We start from the raw sequence: 9,268 nt of genomic DNA, 5'->3' as shown, positions 1-9,268 counted from the left end.
CAACAAGCTATCCCCAGTGCTAAAGAACTCCAGAAAGGTGTTCCACTTTAGGTTAAGATACAGGTGCAATCATTCATTCATTCAATATTTACTGAATACCTATTAGGTAAGGTACTAGGTAGCAGTGATCCAAGGATGAAAAGGATGGGTCTCTGCTCCAGTCTAGTGGGGGAGACAGATGTACAAGGGATTTGCCTGTGGTGGTTAAGATTGGGTGTGGTAGATGAGCTCATCCTGGGAATGACGGGTATTCCGGGTAACAGTCAGGCCTGCTCTGTAGGAATATCCATGTTAAAGAACAATCAAGAGCAAAAGACACTAGCCTCTGGGCTCCTCTTGTGACTGAGCATCAGAGTCTGCCGGCAGAGACCCTGTAGTTTCTGGCTTAGAAATTCTCCCCCTTGCGTTATGAGACCATGAGTTCCTAGAGGACACCCCCAAACAAAGGGGCCTGGTGGGCCTTTCTGCCTACTGCATTGTTTATTTATCCTTTCTCATAATTAAACCTTCTTCTAATCCTACAAGGTAATAATATTTGCAAATGGAGAACACCTGGCTATCCAACATGATGAATTTTCCAGGCTTCTGGGGAAAGAGCTGTTCAAGCCAAAAGAAATCTAACATGTCCCTAGAAAGGAACCCAAGCCCTTCACAATATGAACACACAGGCGCAAGGGTTAAATGTATAATGTATATTCAGCACAGAGGAAGCATGAATATTGTGTGTGTGTGCATGTGTGTGTGTAACCATAGAATTCTAAGCTTGGAGGTTGTGCTTTACATCTATATCATATGTTATCCAGATACCAGTTGTATATTATAAGCTGCATATGCAATACCATATGGACACCATAAAATATCACATGTGGTGTCAGGATCATTTTACATTTAGTGCATGATTAAAATGTCATATTATATACCTATCTTTTCTGTGTGTACATGGATTTGTCTCACAAATTGCTTTTATTATCAAATTCAGATATCAATCAAAGTCAAAGTCTCTTTATTGAGATTTAATAAAAAGCAATATGGAAACGTGAATACAGTCTCATTTTTTTCCCTAGATTTTTCTGCCATGTAGCATTTAACACTGGTGCAGCTGTCAATACCCATTCATCTGCTATCGGGCAGCTTTTTCCTTTCACTCACTGTGACATTTTTAAAGTGGCAAAAAAAAAAAGCTTAAAACAGCATATTTGTCACTTTTTTCTTTCTAGTGACCTTTTAAGCACTAGGAAAAATTACCCTATATGTACTAAACGCTTTAATCATTCCACATACATTTCACAATAGTGCTTTCTATAGGGGTATCCTTTAATTAAGTTTAAGAAATTTACATTGTACTTACTGCTGTTCATTTAATTATTCAAAAATTTAAACATAAGAAAACCTCATAGCTCTTAGCTATGGCAACCGTGTGATGCAACTGTAATCTATATTAAGAATCACTTTTCATAAGGAGAATTTCAGAAATAACTTGTACATACCCTCGGCTTCCAGCCTTTAAGTCCTGATAAATTGCTACATGAAGTACTTTTCTTCAGTATTTAAGAAATTTAAGAATTTAAATTTAAATCTAGTGAAGAAAAACAAACTGTCTTCATGTTTCCATATTGCTTTTTATTAAATTTAATAAAAATTAAGAAATTTAAAAATTAAGAAATTTAAGGAAAAAGATATGTGGATGGTGAGACATCACAGTGAACATTTGGAGGAGGAAGATGTTAAGACTGAGTCTCAACCCTATTTTGGATCAGCTGTGAGACCTTGAGGGAGTCACTGTGTATCTCTGATGGCACCTGGTATCTCATCGTGTGCACAATAAGATACTGATAGCCACTTCTCTCCATCACAATGTGATTGTGGGAACCAAATTAGCAAGTATCTGTGAATATGCCCTGAAATCTATAAAAAATGAAGAGTAACATGACTTTTAGTTCAAAAACAGATATTCTCTGTTTTAGAAGTGGAGAAATTTAAAATTCTTGTAACACACCAGAAGAAGTCAAAGGTTTAAAACAAGCTAAAATATCGACATTGGCAGTACATTATTTTAAAGTTAGTGTCCTTTCTAAAAGCAGAAACAGGGCTTCCCTGGTGGCGCAGTGGTTGAGAGTCCGCCTGCCGATGCAGGGCACACGGGTTCGTGCCCGGTCCGGGAGGATCCCACATGCCGCGGAGCGGTTGGGCCCGTAAGCCATGGCTACTGAGCCTGCGCATCCGGAGCCTGTGCTCCACAACGGGAGAGGCCACAACAGTGAGAGGCCCGCGCAAAAAAAAAAAAAAACAAAACAGAAATACTGCTGTACCTGCTATATAATGGCATTAAAAACTGCAAAGAGTAATAATTCTGGATTGCCCATTTAGTCTCATTTTTATTCTTTTCACTTTTACTATGATTGGCGTGTCTTTAGAAGTGAACAGGTCTCACCGACATAGAAAACAAACTTACGGTTACCAAAGGGGAAAGGTGGGGAGGGATAAATTAGGAGTTTGGGATTAACATAAACACACAACTATATATAAAATAGATAACCAACAATGACCTACTATATAACACAGGGAACTATAACCAACGCTTTGTAATGACCTATAAGGGAAAAGAATCTGAAAAAATTAGATATATACGTATATGTATAACTGAATCACTTTGCTGAAACACAACACTGCAAATCAATTAAACTTCAATTAGAAAAAAAAAAAAAAAGCAAGTGAACAGGTCTTTCTCCTACCTCGCTACTCTGAGACCCTGATAATCCAAAGTGAATGGGCTGAGCACCCTAGGACAGAATATCTACGTCACCACTTAGCAATCAGTCACCAAGAGTAACCTAGCTTCTCAAAGCGTGTCTCTGCAAAAGAGAACATAATACCTATCCCAGAAGGTTCTCTGGAGTCATAAATAATGTATATTCAGGGTCTGGTATACGATAAGCTCTGCAGAAATGGTATTTATCACTGTTTTTCTGGCAAGAAATCTCTTAACCGCACTTGGCTCTATCGGTAACGTGGAGGACTTACTGATTTTGAAGTTCAGCAAGAATCCAGCCAGGGTTCTAGAACGTTGCTGTGGTAGCGCTCCGGCGCCACGTGAGGACCAAGCGGAAGGAGGAGAAGCAGTAAAGGCGGCAGGGGCTGAGGCGGGAGCGGGGGTGGGGGTGGGCATGGACCCGGGGCTGAGGCGCGGACCCGGGGCTGAGGCGCGGACCCGGGGCTGAGGCCCGCCCCCTCTCCCTTCCGCCTCAGTGGCCGCGCCCAGGGCGGAAGTGGCCTCAGTGCTACGCGGCTATCATGGCGAGCGCAGCCGCGGCGGAAGCACCGTGGCGTCGTCTGTCCCATCAGTTTAGCATCCCCCAAGGAATCTGACCGCCTACTTACACAGAAACTAATTGGCACCCAAGTCCTTTGGGGGTTTTGGGAGAGGAAGAGAACCGCAGCGCAGGATTTTCATTTGGGGAAAATTAAATAACCTGGTAAGAGTTTTTACGTTTGGATCTTATAGATGAGGAGTACCTACGAAAGGTACCGATACTGATGCGTTGTGTGTTGCCCCAAGACATGATGATCGAAGCGACTTTTTCACCTCATTCTATGATAAGTTGAAATTACAGTGAGAAGTAAAAGATGTAAGAGCTGTCGAAGAGGCATTTGTAATAAGTTATCAAGCTGTGTTTTCATGGGATAGAGATTGATATTTTGTTTGCCAGATGAGCACTGCAGACTATTCCAGAAGACTTGGACTTAAGAGATGACAGTCTGCTTAAAACTTTAGATGCAAGATACATAAGAAATCTTAACGTTGCAGGGTAACTGATGAAATTTTACATCTAGTACTAAACATTGACAACTTCAGGTTAACCCTGAGATCTATCAAACTGTGGGCTAAATGCCACATCTATTCCAATATATTAGGTTTCCTCTGTGGTGTTTCCTGGGCTATGCTAGTAGCAAGAACTTGCCAGCTTTATCCAAATAGCATCCAATAGCATCAACTCCTGTACATAAATTTTTCTTGGTATTTTCTAAATGGGAATGGCAAAAGCCAGTCCTATTGAAACAACCTGAAGAATGCAATCTTAATTTGCCTGTATGGGACCCAAGGGTTAGTGTATTATTTTTTCCCCTAGAAATTCACACTGTGCAATAACAAATAAAAATCATCTGCAGGGCTTCCCTGGTGGCGCAGTGGTTGGGAGTCTGCCTGCCAATGCAGGGGACACGGGTTCGAGCCCTGGTCTGGGAGGATCCCACATGCAGTGGAGCAACTAAGTCTGTGCGCCACAACTACTGAGCCTGCACTCTAGAGCCTGTGCGCCACAACTACTGAAGCCCGTGTGCCTAGAGCCTGTGCTCCGCAACAGGAGAAGCACCACAATGAGAAGCCTGCGCACTGCAGCAAAGAGTAGCCCCCACTCACCGCAACTAGAGAAATCCGCGTGCAGCAACGAAGACCCAACACAGCCAAAAATATACATAAATAAATAAATAAATAATTTTTTAAAAAAACCATCTGCAAAAACTTCAGGGAGACTTCCCATTCTGTTACCTATGAGTGGACATTACACTTTCTTTCAGTCTCAACTATAATTGCCCTCTGAAGTGAGAAGTGTAATTATGTACCCTGTGAACTACATTTAATTGTACATAATTTGTAATATCAAGGTCACTAACTTTTTAATTCAGTCTATACAGAACTACCTTGTAAGTACAAGTTGCGTGGGCATTTGTGCTTAAAAAACCATGATAAAAAGATACTTAAAAAAAAAAAAAAAATCCAGCCAGGAATCAAGATGCAGTTCTCGGACTCCCCTGGTGGCGCAATGGTTAAGAATCCGCCTGCCAAAGCAGGGGACATGGGTTTGAGCCCTGGGCCAGGAAGAGCCCATATTCCGCAGAGCAACTAAGCCCGTGCACCACAACTACCGAGCCCACGTGCCACAACTACTGAAGCCTGCATGCCTAGAGCCCATGCTCCGCAACAAGAGAAGCCACCGCAATGAGAAGCCGTGCACCTCAACGAAGAGTGGCCCCCGCTCGCCACAGCTAGAGAAAGCCCACACACAGCAATGAAGACCCAACACAGTCACAAATAAAAATTAATTAATTTTTTTAAAAAAAGATGCAGTTCCCCCCATCCTTCAAGTAGTCCTCTTGAAGGCCTCCTCATTGGCTTTGTCATCCTGGTAAAGCAAGGGCTGGGAAGGACAGCCCTCCCCTCAAGACCAAGGATCACTGTTAGTTTGCAACCTCAGGAATTTGGTTGGTTACCTGGGTGAAATTTAAAATTGGCCCCCCTACCCAGAGGAGAGACCAATGAAACAGGCAGACCACTCCAGACTGGTAGGGGGCAGATGTAATCAGGGGAGATTACGTAGGAGGCTTGTCTTGGGGCCACAAGATGAGTAGGTCTCTGCACCTGCTGGCGGGAATCTTAAAAATGTATATAGAGGCCTTAATTATGTTCAGTCATGTATGTACCATCCAGATGGTCTCAACAATATCTTACCCCTCAAGGCTGCGTCCTTGAAATAGCTCCTCGTGTGGAAATGGTGGGTGAAATGTACATTCCAAAGACAGGGGAGAGGGCTGGGAGCCTCCAATTGCCCGCATCCAACTGGCAGGTCAACCTTGACAATGGTGACGTCTTTACTCCCTCGCCATCATCTTATACGGACAGGGAAGTGGGACAGTGGGCTGGCGTCACGCCTGGTAGTAATCGGACTGTTCTAATAGAGTTCACTAAACATCATTAAGAAAGGGGAGTACTAGGGTCACTTGAAGCCATCATGTCAGGGAGGTTTGGAACAGGAAATTGGGCTGGGTCTTAAAGGATGCATGAAATTTGCCAGGCTGGCAGGACTGAGGAGAAAGATTTCCTAACAAATACAACAGTGTGTCCAAATCGCAGAGAAATGAAATGGCGTGATGGTTCACTGTGCCGAAGTCTGATTTGAGAGCAGACGGAGATCAACAGAGACTGTCTCGTGGCACCATCCTTAGAAGTCCTGAGAAGGTTTTATCCTCTCTTCTGCAGGGACCCAATGAAATGTTCAGTAGGGAAGCAACTTTCCCAGATTTGTGTTTTAGAAAGATCATTTAACATTTGTGTAGAGAATGGGTTGGCGGGAGTGGAGTGGGGAGAGTGCACAATGAGAGATTAATTGGTAGACTTTGGAATGGTCTAGACAGGAAATAGTGTGTGCCTGAACTAAAGCAGTACCGGTGTAGTGGGAGAAGAGGACAAGTAGGAAATGGAATCAACAGAACAGAGTGAATGAACCTAAGGAGTGGGAAGGAGAGAGGAGCTGAGTTTCCTAGTTTCCTGACTAGGGTGCTGGACTGGACAGTGGACAGAGTAAACATAATGAAATGATATGTTTTTCAAGGTGGAAATGCTCCAACGCGAATACATGAGAAAATATAATGAAGTAGTCCTCTGTTTGCACTTATCTACAACAAATGTTTAGATTTAAAACACACTTTTGTTTCTATTTGACATCTTGAAATAAAGGCTAAACAATTCTATTCCTATATACTTTAAATCACTTTGAGTGTGCAATAGCTACAAACACTAGGCCATCTTCTGGGCAATGATATGCTGTTCCAAATTGGGAGATAACTCGGTAATATTATGTCATGCTTGATAATGTTCTCACCAAAATGTGACATAATTTCCCTTCCACTTACATCGTAGTTGCATTCTTAGAAAACTCTGTATATGTTTACATGGTAAAAATTTACTGTATGCTCATAGGTAAAATGGTGTTACATTCCAGGCTTAGAAAGTTGTAAACAGCGTTTTTCACTTACATGGGTGCCTATTGGGAACATCTGAAGTTGTACAGAATACAGGACCATTCTTTTTGTGAGACTGTCCTGGTATTACAAAATCTTGAGTGTCTCTGCCTCTCCATATGCTATGGTGACACTTAAGCCACTGAAGCACCTAAATCGTTGGGACAATTCAAAATATTCCCAACAAATTTCCTAAACATTCCCCAGGGGATGCATCACTCTGACCCCACTGAGAACTAGTATGCTTGGGGAATGTTCCAGAGAGAACACCACAGCATTTTCTTTCTCAGCATCTGTGGGCACCATTTCAGCCCAGAAATTAAAAATCAACTACCTTTAAAGGGAACTTTGATCCTGATAATTGAGAAATTTTCGTAGATTTGACTCAAACTGTACAAGACACACTCATGTTTAATCAGAAAGTATGAGAAGGAAAAAACCAATATCTTATCCATTCTTTAGTTTTTAGAAGAAGTCTCATTTCTGTCTCTGAGTGTTGGTGGGACCTTAGGCAATTCATGAACTGTAACAAGACCTGCTAGTCCAGAGGGAGAGTTAGGGGCGAGATATGGAGAATGACCCTGGCTTTACTTTATGGCTGCCCTTGCCCACCGGTTTGTTTAATCCAGCAGTGTGTTGGAGTCAGCTTGCGCCGGCTTTTGAGAGCCAATCTAAACTTTGTGGAATCTGTGAGCTGGTTGACAATATATTAGAAACTTGAAATTGACCATGACGATAGTATTTAAATCATGGAAATCCGAAGACACTACAAACCAGTCCTCTCCCCACCGCCCGGAGCCAGTGGTTAAGCATTTACCAGCACCGCACTGGTTGAAGTTCTCCTCTATCCTGTAGGAAAGGGAAAGGTTGTCCCTGGGAAGGCATTATACAAAAGCCCATCCTCTACATCCCAGCTGGTCTCACAGGCTGCTCGGTATAACTTTAGTGCTTGGTGATAATGCTTATGTGTTAGTTGTGGACACCTCAGTGCTGTTTCTCTGAAGCATCTGTACAAGGGTCCGTGCTGAGCACCGATATAAGCAGCTGAAATGACTCGCCCCAAACAGACACCTTTGGGAGATGCTAGCACTTCAATCTGGCAAGGAGTGCATTCCAGCCCTCCCCTAATCCTCTTACAGCAGCTAAGTTTTACTCAAAGCTTCAGCTTGGGTATAAAAGCAGACTCACTCCTTCACTCAATCGGCTGCCCCTGCAAGACCAAGCTTGGGGAAAAGCCACAATTGCCTCCAAAGCAACTTGAAAAGGGCAAATCCCTGAGCTTCAGTTTCTGGGCCAAAAAGAGTTAAGAGTTTTGTCAGCCCCGAGTCACTAGAGGCTTCAGAAGTCCGTCAAATCTGCTGACTCAACACTTTTTGCTTTAAATAGGAAAGATGCCAACTGGAGTTGAATGACATGAATGACAAAAGAGATTTCCAGGGAGTGGAAAAACTAAGGAGAATGTCCGGAAAAAGAATATGTAGGGATAGTAATTATTCCTACTTCAAACAATCTAACAGCCCTTTTACTAGCTATTCTGCCTCCTTTCTCCACCCTGTCCTCTGAGCTAAGTATTATTTTGTCTATTTTACAGGTGGCAAAATTAGATTGGTCAGATAAATAAGCTAGTTCCAGGACACTTGGAGAAATCAGAACTAAAATTCTGGTCTTCCAAGATCTTCCTCTCAATCACCCTGACTCTAGATACGTGTTCCCTATTTGGTAACATGAAGACAACAGAACTAAAATATCCCTTGAACCTCATCCATGCTTAGGCTTTCATGTACATGAACCACTTTTAAAATAGTTGAAAATAGTCAAACATCCATTTAGTTCAATTGAATTCTAGTACATCTTTTAAAAATCAATATAAGCTACAATAACTCATATGTTATTTGATCCTTATTTTTTTTCTCTTTTCCTTTTTTAAAGCAACTTTATTGAGATATAAAACATGCAATAAGCACAGTAAGTGTACAATGTGATAAAGTTAACATACGTATAAATCCATGAAACCATTATCACATTCAAGGTAATGATACTTCTATCACTCCCAAATTTCCTCATGCCTTTTCTAATTCCTCTCACTTACTCATCCCACCTACCCTCTCAGGCAACACCTGATCTGCTCTGTCAATATAGATAAGTTTTCAAGTTCAAAGTTTTATCAAAATGGACTCGTACAATATGTACTCAATATCTGGACTCTTTCATAGAAATTTTGGGATATATCCATGTTGTATAGATCATTAGTTCCTTCCATTTTATTTTTAAGTAACATTCCATTGTATGAATATGCCACAATTTGTTTATCACCTATTGAAGGACATTTGGCTCTTTTCCAGTTTGGGGTTTTTACAAATAAAACTGCTGTGAACATGCATGTAAAAGTTCTTTGTATGGACATATGATTTCTTTTCTCTCAGGTTAATACCTTAGAGTGGAATGGCTGGGTCATATGTAAGTGTATGTTGAA

The 9,268-nt window shown here is 41.8% G+C and overlaps 1 pseudogene; it reads left to right on the top strand.

The window, feature by feature from the left end:
- Positions 1-240: 240 nt before the first annotated feature.
- LOC111176569 (poly(A) polymerase alpha-like) lies at positions 241-4,586 on the top strand (annotated as a pseudogene).
- Positions 4,587-9,268: the final 4,682 nt, after the last annotated feature.

The sequence above is a fragment of the Delphinapterus leucas genome, chromosome 11, assembly GCF_059928025.1.
Source record: "Delphinapterus leucas isolate spDelLeu-1000000601 "Yukka" chromosome 11, BTC_Dleu_Yukka2, whole genome shotgun sequence".
Taxonomy (NCBI): Eukaryota; Metazoa; Chordata; class Mammalia; order Artiodactyla; family Monodontidae; genus Delphinapterus; species Delphinapterus leucas.
This window is presented reverse-complemented; position numbering and strand designations above follow the sequence as displayed.